Below are 16,253 nucleotides of genomic sequence, written 5' to 3' on the forward strand. Positions count from 1 at the left end.
AAATTTAACTCTATCATAAGTTATTTAAAGCTATTCAAAGTAATTTCTTAAGTGTTCCTTCAAATTTCTTTTTCTTCTCCTCCTTCCTGGGAAGAAATCTTGAGTGTCTTTGAGCTCTCCAAGCCTTCTAGAGACTTCTTCCATTCCTCAATCACTTTCTTTTTACTTCAAACATTCATAGGCCTGTCTAGAACATTAGCATGAGTGCTAGAGTCTGGATTTTGCGAACCATAGGACTTTTATAACAATAATAAAAACATTTTTAAAAATTATAACTTGATTGTATATCAGCTACTTAACTACTACAATACAGAGTAGAGCATCTCACAGGTGACATAAGGGCATCATTGGAAAGGCCCAAACAACAGAGGTGGCCTTAACCTACTTATATTTTCAGTTGTGACCTACTACCAGGAATAATTTGTAAAAAAAATATAATATTTGTCTTGTAATATTTACTTTATCTGTTACACATTTTATTTTGAGTATTTTCTAAAAAAAAAAACATTTGCAAAATAACAATCAAATATACAGATTATACAGTAACCTATGTAACCAAAGGGCAAATAAAACATTTATCGTTTTGATTTTGAGATGGGAGCTTCGCTCTTGTCACCCAGGCTGGAGTGCAATGGTACAATTTCAGCTCACTGCAACCTCCGCCTCCTGTGCTCAAGCGATTGTCCTGCCCAGATCCAGAGTACCTGGGACTACATGCATGCAGCACTACTCCAGGCTAATTTTTCTATTTTTAGTAGAGATGGGTTTTTACCATGTTGGCCAGGCTAGTCTTGAACTCCGGACCTCAGGTGGTATGCCTGCCTCGGCCTCCCGAGGGGATTGTAGGTGTGAACCACTGTGCCTGGCCCAGATAAAACATTTCTAATGTATCTTAATTCATTGCATTTTACCTCCATTTGTTCATAAAAACAAGTACAAAAGGGTTTGTTTAGAAAGTAAGCTGTCTTCTGCCATTCTACATGGGCTCTGGTGGACCTGATTCTGCAACATTCCATTTGAAAACTGTTTTGCAGGGGATAATTGTCATCAGGACTGTCGAGAAAATTATTCAGCAGCCATAATAGCTGGTATGTCACCTAACTCCAAGGAAAACACTGATATGCCCAGTATGTGCTAAAATCAGGTACTGCTGGTCTGATTCTCAGTGCTCTGCCACATTCATGACACACAGTGAATGAATTAAATCACTTTTGACATATTACACTGGCCTCTGACATGCTATCAATGTAAAATAACAAAACATACTGAAGATGATAATATTGAAAACTGATTAATAGGTCCAAATAACCAACATCTAGTAACTCTTCCAAATGCAAAGAAGGAATGATAATAATTTTGTCCTATTTTGCAAATTCATTCTTCTCAGAATGAAGACTATCATGTATAATAATAGCCACCACCGTATGTTGAATACTTACCTGCAGATATTGTTATAAGGATGTTCCCTCCTCAACAGCCTTAAAGGCGAGTACTATTAATATTCCCATTTTATAGATGAGAAAACCAAGGGCCAGAGAAGCAAACTAACTTGGTGGGGTCACACAGCTGGTAAGAAGCAGGGGCTACATTAGCAACCTTGCTACATACACCTTCTTCTAAAGCAATCTAGAAATGTCAGTGGGCCTTTTAAAACTCACTTCTTAAAGTAAATTTTATCTCCAACATTCATAGATGATTAAGAAATATAGGGCATACATGTATAATATACTGGGTTTGCTACGTAAAAGTCATCAGGCAAATAACTCGGCTTCTATGAATCTCTGTTTCTTTATCTGTGAAACGGCGATAATGATAGTATTAGTCTGTTCTCGCATGGCTATAGAGAAATACCTGAGACTGGGTAATTTATAAAGAAGAGTCTCATCTCACAGTTCCACAGGCTGTATAAGAAGCACAGCAGATCTGCTTCTGGGAGGCCTTGGGGAACTTACAATCATGATGGAGGGGAAGGAGGAGCCAGCACTTCACGTTGGCAGAGCAGGAGGAAGAGTGGCGGGGGAGGTACCACACACTTTTAAATGACCAGATCTCCTGAGAACTCACTCACGATCACCAAGACAATGCCAAAGGGGATGGTGCTAAACCATTCATGAAGGATCCACCCCCATAATTCAGTCACCACCTATCAGGCCCCACCTCCAACACTGGGGATTACAATTGAACATGAGATCTGGGTGGAAACACAGATGCAAACCATATCACTTGATCATAAAAACTGTGAGGTCTCAACACTGTTATGGGCTATATCATATCTCCTGCTTCCCTCATCTCTCACTAAATCCACGTGTTGAGGCCCTAACCCCCAGCACCGAAAATGTGACTGAAGACAGGGCCTTTACAGAAGTGATTAAGTTATTTTATTATATAAATTTCATTTGTTATATAAATGAAATAAAGTTTTTAGGGTGAATTATGGCCCACCCCAGGCTTTATTTTATTTAGGTTGGTACAAAAATAATTGTGGGTTTTGCCATTAAAAGCAATTACTTCTTCACCAACCTAAATAAAATAAAGGCTTTATGATGGGTCATAATCCAATCTGACTAGTGTCCTTCTAAGAAGGGGAAATTTAAACATTTCAAGAGATATTAAGGATGCACACACACAGAGGAAAGACCACCTGAACCACAGTCAGATGTAGCTGTCGGCAAGCCAAGAAGAGAGGTCCCAAGGGAAACCAAAGCTACTCACACCTCAGTGTTGGCTTCCGGCCTCCAGAACTGTGAGACAACACGTTTTTGTTGTTTAAGCCACCCGGTTCGTGGTATTTTGTTATGGCTGCCCTAGCAAACAAATATTAAAACACTAAAATGATTTCCCTAGTACCTGGCAAATAGTTAGTGCTCAGTGAATTGTTTTACGATTATTAGCCCAGTTATGAATACAAACACACACAGGCTTTGTTTTGGCTGAAAGGAAATGTGTCCTACCTTTCAAAACATAATCTGAAAAATGCTTTTTAAGCCATAGACTTTTCATGAAACTTTAATTAAAAAACTAACAATGGTTCATTTTTCAAACTAATTAAGTCCAGTTAACACTGGTTAAAAGTCGCTTTGCGGCCAGTTGAAATGGCTCATGCCTGTAACCCAGCACTTTGGGAGGCTGAGGCAGGCAGATTACTTGAGGTGAGGTCAGGAGTTCAAGACCAGCCTGGCTAACATAGTGAAACTCCATCTCTACTGGAAATACAAAAATTAGCCAGGCATGATGGCGGGTGCCCATAATCCCAGTCATCAGGAGGCTGAAGCAGAAGAATCACTTGAATCCAGGAGGTGGAGGTTGCAGTGAGCCAAGATTACACCATTGCACTCCAGCCTGGGTGACAGAGAGAGATTCCATCTCAAGGAAAAAAAATGTCAGTTTACTACAACATTTCATCATATTGTGGATGTTGAAACTGACGTTTGAAAGCTTCTTCTCTTCCTTATAGCTATTGGGGCACTTGTGTCTAGTAAGCCTAGGTTTGGAACTGACACAATTTTGACAGTAATACACAAAGGTCATGACAGAAAGAGAGGGAAAATATATAAACAAACCAGTGTAGACAAAAAAAAAAAAAGTATTGCGCTGAAATTTTCTTGAATGATGCTACCTAGATCAGAGCTAACATATAAATTTCATCTCAAGAGCTAAGTCCCATCGCTTGACTCAGAATCTTATGTTGAGAAAGGTTCTGAAGCCACATCTGGGCTCAGCAAAGAGCACCTGAATGGATTAGAAAGTTGTTTGAACGTGGAAGGAGAAGGACAAGACTAAGTGGGCTGCACGTTTACTATTCTGAATCTGGACATTGGCTAACAGGCCCCTTTCACGCACATCTTTTAACTTTAAGGCCTATCAAACATTTGAACTATTGTGCATACTGAATCTATCTCAATACTGTAACTCAGCCAGTCTGAATTCACTAAAAAGTAAATTTTTCTTTATATATGTATTTCTTGTGACAGTTAAGCTTTGTTAGTTAAAAACGTAAGAAAAACCCTCTCGTTTGAGGGAATAAAGACCATCAACTGAATCACTTTTCAAGTTGCTCTAAGCTTCCAGCTGGCTAACACACAGAACACATATTTTCAGAGGAAGACACGTTTTTCCTCATAAGTCACCATGGTAGCCTTTTGGTTGCCACCTAACAATCGGTTTGTTCACACTTTTGCATCAGTGGCTTTGTAATCTGCAGGTGCTATTAACTCTTGATAAATGTATGTTATTGTGAAGTAGACTAGGTCATGGGGTATGTTGCTAGAACATGAGGGGATACGTATCAGCCCAGTAATGTCTGGACTTGGTTTGCTTCTAAACTGAGGACGAAAGCTCCTGTTGTGAGAATTGTACCAGCCAGCTAGCCACCATCCCCTCTGTGATCCCACTGGAGAAAGTTATTTCAAATGATTAACAATTAGCATTTACTTTCAAACTGCCAAGTCCAGTTGGCTAAAGAAAGGCTCTAGGAAGTCTAGGAATCTAGGTTTAAGCTCTAAATGGACCAAGTAGCTTCACATAGAGAAACCTCCAGCTCAACTTTAACCCTAGTCCATCCCATGGGTTGGGAGGGGGAAAGAGACAGAGAGAGTGACAAAGAAACTGACTGAAATAAACTTCAGCACTACCCCCGGAAAGACTCAAAGGGCAGGTGCTGCTGAGAGGGCTCCAGTCCTTTCCTGCCCAAGATCACCACGAACAAATCATATTCAAGTCTCAATATGGATCTCTGCTGTGGGAACACAGAGGAGGATTGTGAATGTTCTAAACATCTGATGCCCATTTGTATTAGTCCATTCTCACACTGCTATAAAGAACCACCTGAGACTGGGTGATTTATGAAGAAGAGGTTTAATTGACTCACAGTTCTGCAGGCTTAACAGGAAGCATGACTAGGAATCCTCAGGAAACTTACAATCATGGCAGAGCAAAGCGGAAGCAGGCACGTCTTACAACGGCAAAGCAGAACAGTGAGTGAAGAGGGAAGTGCCACACAGTCTCAAACAACCAGATCTCGTGAGAACTCACAATCACGAGAACAGAAAGTAGGAAATCCACCTCCATGTTTCAATCACCTCCCACCAGGTCCCTCTCTCGACACGTGGGGATTACAATTCAAGATGAAATTTGGGTGATGACACAGAGCCAAACCGTATCACCATGGTATCCAGCACAGTTCCATATATACAGCAGTAAATTCCTGTGGACTGACTACATTTTAAAATAAAAATTCATTTATTATTATTCACTAACCTAATACATTATAATAACATCTCTAACAAATTTACTGGGGTAAGTTGACTCCTGCAGAAATCTATAGTGCTATGCTAAAAGTCCAAAAGTTTGCAAATTAAAGAAATAAAAATGGATATTAAAAATATTAATAATTACATTATTTTAAACCTTCATCCAAAATATAAAAGTAGCCAGGCATGGTGGCTCATGCCTATAATCCCAGCACTGTGGGAGGCCGAGATGGGCAGATCACTTGAGGTCAGGAATTCAAGACCAACCTGGCCAACAAGGTGAAACCCCATCTCTACTAAAAACAAACAAAAAATTAGCTGGGCATGGTGCACATGCCTGTAATGCCAGCTAGTTGGGAGGCTGAGGCAGGAGAATCGCTTGAACCTGGGAGATGGAGGTTGCAGTGAACTGAGATCATGCCACTGTACTCCAACCTGGGCAACAGAGTGAGACTCTGTCTCAAAGAAAAAAATAAAAAAATTAAAATAAATAAAAGTAGAAAACAATAAGGATTATGTTTGTTTACTTTCAATAGAGAAAACTGTCTGGTAAACTCTGAAGGCCCTTTCTGGTTCTGGAAACTAACAGGCAAAAGAAGAGAAGGCTGGCCTCCATTGAGACTTCCTTGATCTGCAGGTCCACCTAGCTTATATTGATCTCAGCCTCATTCCAGCTACGCACAGTGAGGTTGTGCAAATAAATGGAACATTTCTTATGCCACTCTGCAAGCAGTGCCTTCTCGGGCCAGCCTGCCACCAAGAGAGCTGTCACACTGTGGAAAATGCAGTGAGTGGTTTGTTTCCTGAGAGATGCAAAGAGATGAGCTTTTATATAGAAAAAGGAGTTCCTTAGCTGATTCAGCATATTTAGTGTATCCGAACACTAAATGGACCTTCTTAATTGAGATTTTGTTTAGTCATGCTTTAAAAATGTTGCTTCCGGAAGAATGCAATCTCTTATTTCAGCATCAGGGTTTCTAGCACCTTATTTAGAGAAACCCCTGAAATCCTCTGTCCTTCGATCTCCTGCATGGCTCTAATAACCAGGAAGCACAAAAATGGGAAATGAATTCAGGAAGCATAATCGGCAACCCTCTTCCCACACTTCCTCTCCTCTGCAACCCCCTAGAAGGCTTTTTGAAGTCAGAAGGCGCTCCATAGGAGGTGAGGGCTGATTCTGGCTGCCAGCAAGCAGAAGTGCTCAGCTCCTTAACACGGGGCCACATGTGGCAGCTACAAAAACATCACCAGGATGTGAAATCTGCTTACTTCAATGGTAATCTCCCTGCCCTCCAATCTTTGCAAATCTAAGGAGCTACGAGAGTAGATGAACTTGCGGGGAAGGGTGGAGAGAAACGTCCTGTGATTTTAGTTGAAAATTTGCATTATATAGTAAATCTTGGAACAATATCCTGCTGTTTCTATTCCATGTGGTTCTGAGTCTGCAACCTTGGGCAGCCAGAGTGTTGCATTTAACACAAAGCCTGGTGACACAGGGAATTTGGAAAGCTGACCACTGGAAAATTAGGTATTTTATATTAATTGTAAGTCAGAAGAAAATATATGTGGGTCTCCAAAGTGTCTTTCTCAGGTTAAGCACTGTACTTATTTAAGTTACTGTAGAGTATAGCCTCCTTTGTCCTGGAGACAAAGGGCTATGTGCATTTGCCAAAAACGATTTGAGGCCAGCTTTTTTGCACCTCTTAGCCTTGGCAAGCTGCAGTTTCCACTTCCACCATTTAGTAGAAGGAATCCACAGCAACAGGACAGCACTCACTCTGCAAAGGATTGTTTGCTGGAAATGCTAGCCTTAGATTTTCTTCCTACTGCCGACAGGAGTGAAACCAGACAGATGGCCTTTAGGATCTTTCTTCTTCTGAGATGTCATGAGTCCAACCAGTGATTCTGTGTTGCTGAAATAGAGAAAGGGAATGGTGGAACATGACTGTACCAGCTTTGACATCACACAGACATGGGTCCAAGTCCTGGTTCTCTTAGTCGTAAATCTCATGAACTTGAGTAACAATGCATCTTCTCTGAGCCTCCATTTCCTCACCTGTAAAAACAGGAATAGAGATTATTCCTTATGGGAATTAAATGAGATACAGCATTGTGTCTGGACATAGTGAATGCTCAGTAAACATGAGGTCTCATTACTATTATTATGAATCAACATGCCTTGTCCACAGGCAGTCACTACATGGCCCATTTCCTTGGAATTACAGCCATGAATAGATGCACAGATTCAAATTTGTACACAGCTCGCAGGCAACTAAGAAATTTAGTTCCATGGGGGTCCTTTTACTTGGCATGGGGTTAAGACCAAAAAAACAAAAGATATTACCAGGCTAGTTTATTCTCATTCCCATGCCAGCTGGTAAATGTTTGAATTTCCATTCCACAGTCTGTTCATCAGGGCTAACCTGTGACATCAGTCAGTTCTCACACTGCTATAAAGAAATACCTGAAATAGCGTTCCACAGCTTACATGGCTGGAGCAGGAGGAGGAGAGAGAATGGGGAGGTGCTACACACTTTTAAACAACAAGATCTTGTGAGAACTCACTCATTATCATGAGAATAGCAAAGGGGAAATCCGCCCCCATGATTTAATCACCTCCCACTAGGCCCCTCCTCCAACACTGGAGAGTACAATTTGACATGAGGTTTGGGCAGGGACACAAATCCAACCCACATCACCCATCTTCTCCACAAGCAAGCGTTTATTAAGTGCTTTCTTGGCGCATATATAGCACCCTGAGAACAGTGCTCTTCATAGGGGTAGAACCTTTTCCTGAGGCATTTGCAAATTAGCAGAAGAGACAGGACTCAGACATAAACCATTTGGGCACCTGGCCATAGCCATCAGATCAGCCATGGGCTAGAAGCAGTATGATCATGCCCAGGCAGGCAGGTAGGGGAGCTTAGAATTTGCCTTTGTCTGAAACCATCAGACAAAGTTCATCTGTGTTCCCTTGTGCGTTCTTTTTCTCTTCCTCCAGGAGAGCACAGATCTGGCAGAGGCTGTGTAGAAGAAAGATGAGTTTGGCTGTGGGTGTGTTTTGTGACCATCCTGGAGGTGATGTTCAGTGACACAGAGTGGGATGAAGTTTCCCAGCACAGCTTCATGGTCTCAACACTCAAGAGAGCACTTAGAAAGCAATGCATGTTATCTGGGCCCAGGGCTGCTCTTGCCTCCTGAGGTCTAATATTCATCTTAAAGCCAATGTGACACAACCAAGACTCTTGGCTAGGATTTCATTCCGATTAGCGGATTTTCTTTGAACCAGCCCTCTTTTCCTTGGACACATTCATTCTTCTCCCTCTCCTCGTGAACCCCAAATCCCCTTCCTGTGAGATGCTTCAGCTATAAGAATTCCATGGACCTGGTGCTAATCTCTTTTCGTTTGCTTCTGCTGAATTTTTCTCTAGAAACATATTCCATCCATAACCATAAGACCAATTCATGATCTTCACAATACTTTGAAAGTGGATTTCCTTGCCTATGTACATGTCTGCTGATTTTCTTCTCTAACAGGTTTTTAATCCTTGACCGAGAACCTTCTAATTGACCACCTCCTGGGTCAAGACATTCCTATCAGAAGTGCTTATGTCTACTGGACTTAGTCATGGAACTCTAACATTACTGACTTTCCTAAGCTCCTGTCTTTTTTTTTTTTTTTTTGAGACGGAGTTTCACTCTTGTTACCCAGGCTGGAGTGCAATGGCACCATCTCAGCTCACCGCAATCTCCGCCTCCTGGGTTCAGGCAATTCTCCTGCCTCAGCCTCCTGAGTAGCTGGGATTACAGGCATGCACCACCATGCCCAGCTAATTTTTTGTATTTTTAGTAGAGACGGGGTTTCACCATGTTGACCAGGATGGTCTCGATCTCTTGACCTCGTGATCCACCCACCTCGGCATCCCAAAGTACTGGGATTACAGGCTTGAGCCACTGCTCCCGGCCCAGCTCTTGTCTTAAACATTGTCACTTACCGTGTTCATGGAAAGAAACTATTATAATCCACTTCCCATATCTACAGTCAATGGATACTTTGTGAAAATCAGAGAAGACTCCCTTTTCTTAAGATGCTTTGTTTTCATTTGCTGAAAAACTGTCAAGATAAATGTACAAAATCTACCATGTCTGCAATATAAATAATGTTCTTGTGCAGTGCACAACCTGCAGAAACTTACATGTTGGTAACGCCAAAGGAAGGGACTCCTTACTAAAGGTAACAGGAAAGATCATCCTCAAGATGTTAAACCATTTAGTTAGTAGTAGACAAATTAGATGTGAAGGTCCTATCTGTTTGATTCATCACTATTTTCCCAGTGGGACTGAATTATAATGGGTATTATAGTTATCTTAAATACCATCAATACGATTTGAGACTCCCTACACATAAAGAATGGTGTTGCTCTATTTAGAATAAGATCTAGTAATTATCTTACAGTGGATATTTACACACACTCAAAGTATGTCTCTACAGATTTCTTATTCATTTCAAAGAGAAAACTTTACAGTGGTGAAACTGATAGACATCACCTTTACCAAGTAATTGAAGCCAATGTCACCAGTACTGAAAAAAGGCAACACCATGTGCCTTCTGATAGGATGAACTGAGAAAACCTCAGCATCACTGTGGGGTTTTCCTGTATTTAATCTCAAGGGAATATCTGTGAAACCCAACTGGAAGGACATTCTATAAAACTACTGACCTGGACCCCTCACAAATGTCAGGGGGAAAAAAAAGACCATTTCAGATTAAAGAAGACCAAAGATACATGACAACGAATGAAAAGGGTAAGCAGTGATTAAATCCTGAATTGGAAGAAATACTGTAAAAACATTACAGTGATCATTAGTAAAATCTGAATGTGGGTTGATTAGATACCATTGTATTAGACAGATTAGATAACATTGTATCAATGTTAAATTTCCCAAATTCGATAATGATACTGTGTAAGTATTTATGGGTAAAGATCACAGGATCTATGAGAGATAATAGAATGCAAGACAGCAAATGAAACAAAATGTGAACAATTGGTGAATCAAGGTGAAGGGTAGATACAAAAATTCAGTGTACTACTCTTGCAAAATTTCCATAAGTTTAAAAATGCTCAAAACAAAAGTTCTAAAAATTTTTTCTTATTATTTGAAAAAATATATATTATTTTGGTAAAAATAAGCAAGTGTGGCCAACTTTCACTGCAAGATGGTGAGCTTCTTTAAACTGGAGGATAAAATAAACAAGTCCTTCCATGACAGCATTGTGAGCGTGCAAGGAGCCATTAACCAATCAGACACTCAAGGAATTTGAATTAGTCATCTAGTTAGAAATTAACTGTGGAGGATAGACTAGATACATTTAATCTCCTCTCTTTCTCAAAACTTCCTGAAGTTATTACCCAGAAATACAAAAAGAGCACAACTGTACAAAGAAAAAGAGAATAAAGGTGTCCCAGGGTAAAGGATATCAAAATGATTTTAAAGGAAATCAAAACCATTTTAGAAGGCAGAAAGTGGTATAGAAGTAATAAATTGGTGTTAAAGAGTAAAACTAGAATTGAAATCCTGCAGAAAGGAGCAATGATGAGAATGAAGCTCATGACCCCTAAAGACTCAGGTATCAAAGGAGTCAGGTGTGAGGTGGATGAGGTGTGAGGCTCACATGGAGAGAGAGGTTTAAAGTCTGTCTGCAGCAGTCAGATGCCCAGTCTCCTCCTCTTTCTTCTGCATCCAGGTGACTGTTTTTATAGGAGAGATTAAATTAGAGGCTCCAGACTTAGGAATACCAAGCACATAAAAGGACTGGAGCAACACACAGGGCTTAAAAAAGAAGCATACTGAATGGTGAGTTCCCTGTCCCTTCTTCCTCTGTGCTCTCAGAAGACCAGCCGCTAAGTGATCCCTCTCCAAAAGGAGACTGGAAACTTCATCTCTTGAGACCCAAACTTAAAAAGGAAAACCTTTTAGATCCAGAAGTTGGAAGGCCCCCTATAGAAACAGCTAAGGTTAGCTTGCTACCTGATCATATGTCAGTGACATTCATCCACCACCAAGCTCCGCAAATGAACACAGAGCATCTAATTAGCTTTCTAGTAGGAATGTAATCTTAAATATTACAGCTAATGACTACAAGACATTTGAGGAGATCCTTCAATATGAAAGAGAGGGACCTAAACAAACAGAAAAATGGGATCTGGAGGCAGCTGAGACCATACAGACCACAAAAGATAGCCAGTGTATAAAATCAGATATTAATAACCTCCGAGAAATAAAACCTCAGAAACATACAACCTCAGAGACACAAAAGAATATACTGTATCTATGAAACAAGAACAGGCTCTTACAGAACAGGAACAATCAGGGCATAAGATGGAGCCTTGGAAAAGTGTGATACTGACAGTGCAGACATTTTCAGATGAAGATATTTTATTTTCTGTGCACACTTTTTTAGAAAGCTATGGAAGGATGAGTTCCATGAAAATGAGAAGCAAGACAAAGAGATAGACATAAAACCAAGAAAACAAGGACTCCACCACAGGCAAACACAAAAATAAATTTCAGAATGGCAGCCAGGTGACAAAGTGAAAATGCAATCGATCCAAATTGAAGAAGGATAAATTTCCTGGAGAGAGTTCTTTATAAAAGAAAAACCAAATAACCTAAAGATAATTGATAAATTATCCCCTATACATATAACTATTTATAAAATCTTGATAGGCTATCAAGGATGAGTTTTGATGGAGCATATGGAACTAATCAAATATAAAAACAAGGCCATTATTACCTTTAAGAAAATTTAAAAAAATGATTAGGGAAGTACAAGTACATTATTTTTCCCAGTAGTAAATTGTATTTACTGACATAATAATAATCTTCATACTGAATTCTCATTTAACCAAAATTATATTGGAATTTATTATATTGGAAATTAATACTAAATTTCAAAATTATATTGGAATCCTTATATTGAAGCAATAGGAATGATAAAGTAACGATGCTATAGAATCATATGTCATCAATGGAAGTTCATAAAATATACCCATTGTTGATATAGCCATGATTGTTAACTAAAAAAATAGCAGTAATTGTAGTATTTAGAAATGTGAAGTCAAGGCCGGGGGCAGTGGCTCACGCCTGTAATCCCAGCACTTTGGGAGGCGGAGGTGGGCAGATCACCTGAGGTCAGGAGTTTGAGAAGAGCCTGGCCAAGATGGGGAAACTCCGTCTACTAAAAATACAAAATTTAGCCGAGTGTGGTGGCATGCGCCTGTAATCCCAGCACTTTGGGAGGCGGAGGTGGGCAGATCACCTGAGGTCAGAAGTTTGAGAAGAGCCTGGCCAAGATGGGGAAACTCCGTCTACTAAAAATACAAAATTTAGCCGAGTGTGGTGGCATGCGCCTGTAATCCCAGCTACTTGGGAGGCTGAGGCAGGAGAATTACTTGAACCCAGGAGGCGGAGGTTGCAGTGAGCCAAGATGGTGCCACCACACTCCAGTCAGGGTGACAGAGCCAGACTCTGCCTCAAACAAAAAATAGAAAAGAAAAGAAAAGAAAGGAAAAAAAGAAATGTGAAGGCAAATGACAGAAGAAACCCTTTAGCATTTTTAAAGGGTTGCCTCTGAAGAGTACAGAAAGAGGCATAGACATCTTTTTCCTCATAAGCCTTTTAATGCTATTTCATTGTCAACTATTTCTTCATTGTTATCTTGATGAAATAAGAAATAAAAAGAAATATTAATAGCTTAATTGAAACACCAGAGTAAAACAGCTCAAACAGGCTGTGTATTGTAGAAACAAAGCTGGGCTGTGTGGTGGTTCCTGCGTGTAATCCCAGCACTTTGGGAGGCCGGGGCAGGTGGATCACTTGAGGATACAAGCTTGGGAAACATGACAAAACTGTCTCTACTAAAAAAAGAAATAAAAAATTAGCTGGGTGCATGGTGGTACACACTGGTGGTCCCAGCTAGTCAGGAGGTTGAGGCAGGAGGAGCGCTTGAGCCTGGGAGGCAGAAGTAGAAGTGAGCCAAGATCGAGCCACTGAATCTAGCCTGAGCTACAGAGTGAAACCCCTGTCTCAAGGAAAAAACAAAAAAAAAAAGAAGGAAAAGACAAAAAGGAAGCACATTTCGTAATGGAGTAGAGAAAGAGCAAACTCAGCAATGACAAATATGAAAGAACCAGACCGAGAAGGGCTATTCTCAAGGTCACTGAAAGGCCTACCTTGAAGGACAAGGAATTTTGTTAGCAGGGTGGGGCCTGGGGTGAGCACGTGAGAGTGAGGACTATGGTGAGGCGCCTAGAATGCGTAATTCAGGGAGACCTGCACCACCCTCAGAGCAAGTGCATCAACTCAGTACACTATGGGCTCACCCTTTTGCCAGCCTGTCTGTTGGATTCCACCAATCACTCACAGGTACAGTAGGTTATATAGCTGCTGTGTTTGCCTCTGAAAATCTCTTGCCAAACATGGAGAAATGTGCTTGGGGGAAACTCACTACTTGAGGGCTAAAGCAGAGTGAAAGCCAGAAAAACGTGATGCAATTCCACTCTTCAAAAAACAGCAAGGAAAAGAATCACAAGGCAGCTCTGGCTGTGAGTCTCACACAGGAAGAAGTGCCACCCTGAGGGGAAGGGAATCAAATCAAAGGGAACAAAGGGGGCATTTCACATCCATTAACCGTAAAACCCACCAAGAAGATATAGTAGATTCAGATCTTTATTCCATGAAAGAGCAAAGCACCAATACATAAACGACTTATTGAAAATACATGAGAATGTTTGAAAACTACAAGCTCTCAGAGACTCACAAGTGAGGCATATGGAAAATGAGAATGTAGAGGAGGCCGGGCATGGTGGCTCATGCCAGTAATCCAGCATTTTGGGAGGCATAGTTGGGAGAATTGCTTGAGCCCAGAAGTTCAATACCAGCCCAGGCAACATGGTGAAACCTCATCTCTACTAGAAATACAAAAATTAGTTGCATGTGGTGGTGTGCACCTGTGGTCCCAGCTACTTGGGAGGCCAAGGAGGGAGGATCATTTGAGCCCAGGAAGTCAAGGCTGCAGTGAGCTATGATCAGACAAATGGATTTCAGTCTCCTGGGTAACAGGGAGACTCTGTCTCAAAAAAGAAAGAAAGAAAGGAAGTAAGGAGGAAGGGAACGGGAGGGGAGGAAAGGGAAGGGGACGGGAGGGGGAAGGGAAGAGGGAAGGGGAGGGGAGGGGAGGGAAGAGGGAAGGGAAGGGAAGGGAAGGGAAGGGAAGGGAAGGGAAGGGAAGGGAAGGGAAGGGGGAATGGAAGGGAAGGGAAGGGAAGGGAAGGGGGAATGGAAGGGAAGAGGGAAGGGAAGAGGGAATGGAAGGAAAGATGGAAGGAAAGGGGAGGGGAAGGGAGGGGAGGGGAGGGAAGGGAAGGGAAGGGGGAAAGCGGGAGGGAAGAGAAGGGAAGGAAAGGAGAGAGGGAGGGAAGGAAGGAAGAAGAGCATTTGAAAAACAGAATTAACAGCTTGATTTAATAAGCAGACTTAAGATACTTTTCCTAAAGAGAGAATACATACAGATTCTTGCTAAACATGTTTGAAATTATTTACACATTAACTATGTTTTTAACCACAAAGGAAATCTCAATATGTTATCCAATGGGGAAATCATACAGTCTCCATTCTCTAGCTATAATGAAAAAAAAAAAAAGCTAGAAATGAATAATAAATCACAGCCTTCTCTTCTATCCATGCCTCCTCCTCTACAAAACATTAACCACTTAGATCCTTTTTAAAATTCTCTTTTCAAGATAACTCTTTGGTTAGAAAAGAATAAAAGTACAAAATTATGGGCTATTCAGTTATGAAAAACAATACATAGAAAAACTAGTGGTCATAGCCAAAACTGAACTTAGAGGATAAAGCCAGAACATATTTATCAAAAGTCAAGCAAGATGAAGAACAACAGCAACTATGCATTCAGCCAGGAAACCCAGGGAAGGGTCGAGCACATAAACTAAAACAAAGTGAAAGGAAGAATTCAGATATGATGGGGTTCCAGACACCCGACTCCAAAATATAGCACCTTGCAAATGGAGAAAACAGCAGGAGCAGGAAAGTCCGTCTCACCTTTCTTCCCTGAAGCAGGCCATAAAGCCTGAAAAGGTCACTGTCTGAGCTTCTCCATCCTGTCTCTCCTGAAAACCCTGATGTGACAGGTGTCTTGCCCTATATCCAGAGGGAAGGAATGTCACACAGGAATGCCAAGAAGAATATGAACAAACAGGACTTGCTAAGATCTCCTAACCCAGTTTGTGATCACTAGGTCATACTGAGACAGCCAAGTATAAAAGGGTCCCCAGAGAACCTCTCACCAGCCTGCACACTGGGAAGCATGCGCACTGGGGTGGAGCTTCAGGAAGTTTGCAATGTTTACAGTGGGGAGGAGCCTGGCCCCTCCTCTTCCTGGGTGGAACCTGGGATTCAATCTGCCAGGCGGAGCAGGACTCTCGCTTTGCTGAGAACCCGTTTCCCCTTTGTTTCCTTTCTGCTCAATAAATTCCATTTTTCTCACCCTTCAAAGTGTCTGTGAGCCTAATATTTCATGGCCATGTGACAAGGCCCCCATTTTTAGCTGAACTAAGGAGAAAGTCATACAACAATCATCCTCCCGTCATGCTTCTGCGAGGACTGTCCGCTCTTCATTGAACCCAAGCATAAACCTCATAGATTTCCCTATTTCTTTGGGCCATCATTTCTGAAGTTTCCCATGCAACATAAAACTTATGTTAAATAATTTTGTTAGCTCTTGTTAATCAGTCTTTTGTCATAAAGGTCTCAGCCATGAACCTGGTGATGGGGGGAGCAGGGGAAATGGATATTACTTCCCCCCCTACAAATAAAAAGGAGAACAAATAATTGAAGAACATATCGATAAAACCAAAACATTGTTTAAAAAATGAAAACACCAATGAAAGAAAAGTCTGGCAAGTGTGACAAAGAAAAGAACTG

General features: G+C 41.1%; 1 long non-coding RNA gene across 1 annotated transcript; it reads right to left on the reverse strand.

The window, feature by feature from the left end:
- Nucleotides 1–4,835: 4,835 nt before the first annotated feature.
- LOC144580527 (uncharacterized) lies at nucleotides 4,836–15,633 on the reverse strand. The gene is made up of 2 exons (XR_013530125.1): nucleotides 15,372–15,633; nucleotides 4,836–7,305 (listed from the first exon to the last, which is right to left on the reverse strand). It is a non-coding gene; the product is annotated as an uncharacterized LOC144580527 (long non-coding RNA).
- Between the last annotated feature and the right edge of the window lie 620 nt (nucleotides 15,634–16,253).

The sequence above is a fragment of the Callithrix jacchus genome, chromosome 20 (assembly GCF_049354715.1).
Source record: "Callithrix jacchus isolate 240 chromosome 20, calJac240_pri, whole genome shotgun sequence".
In the NCBI taxonomy this organism is placed as follows: domain Eukaryota; kingdom Metazoa; phylum Chordata; class Mammalia; order Primates; family Cebidae; genus Callithrix; species Callithrix jacchus.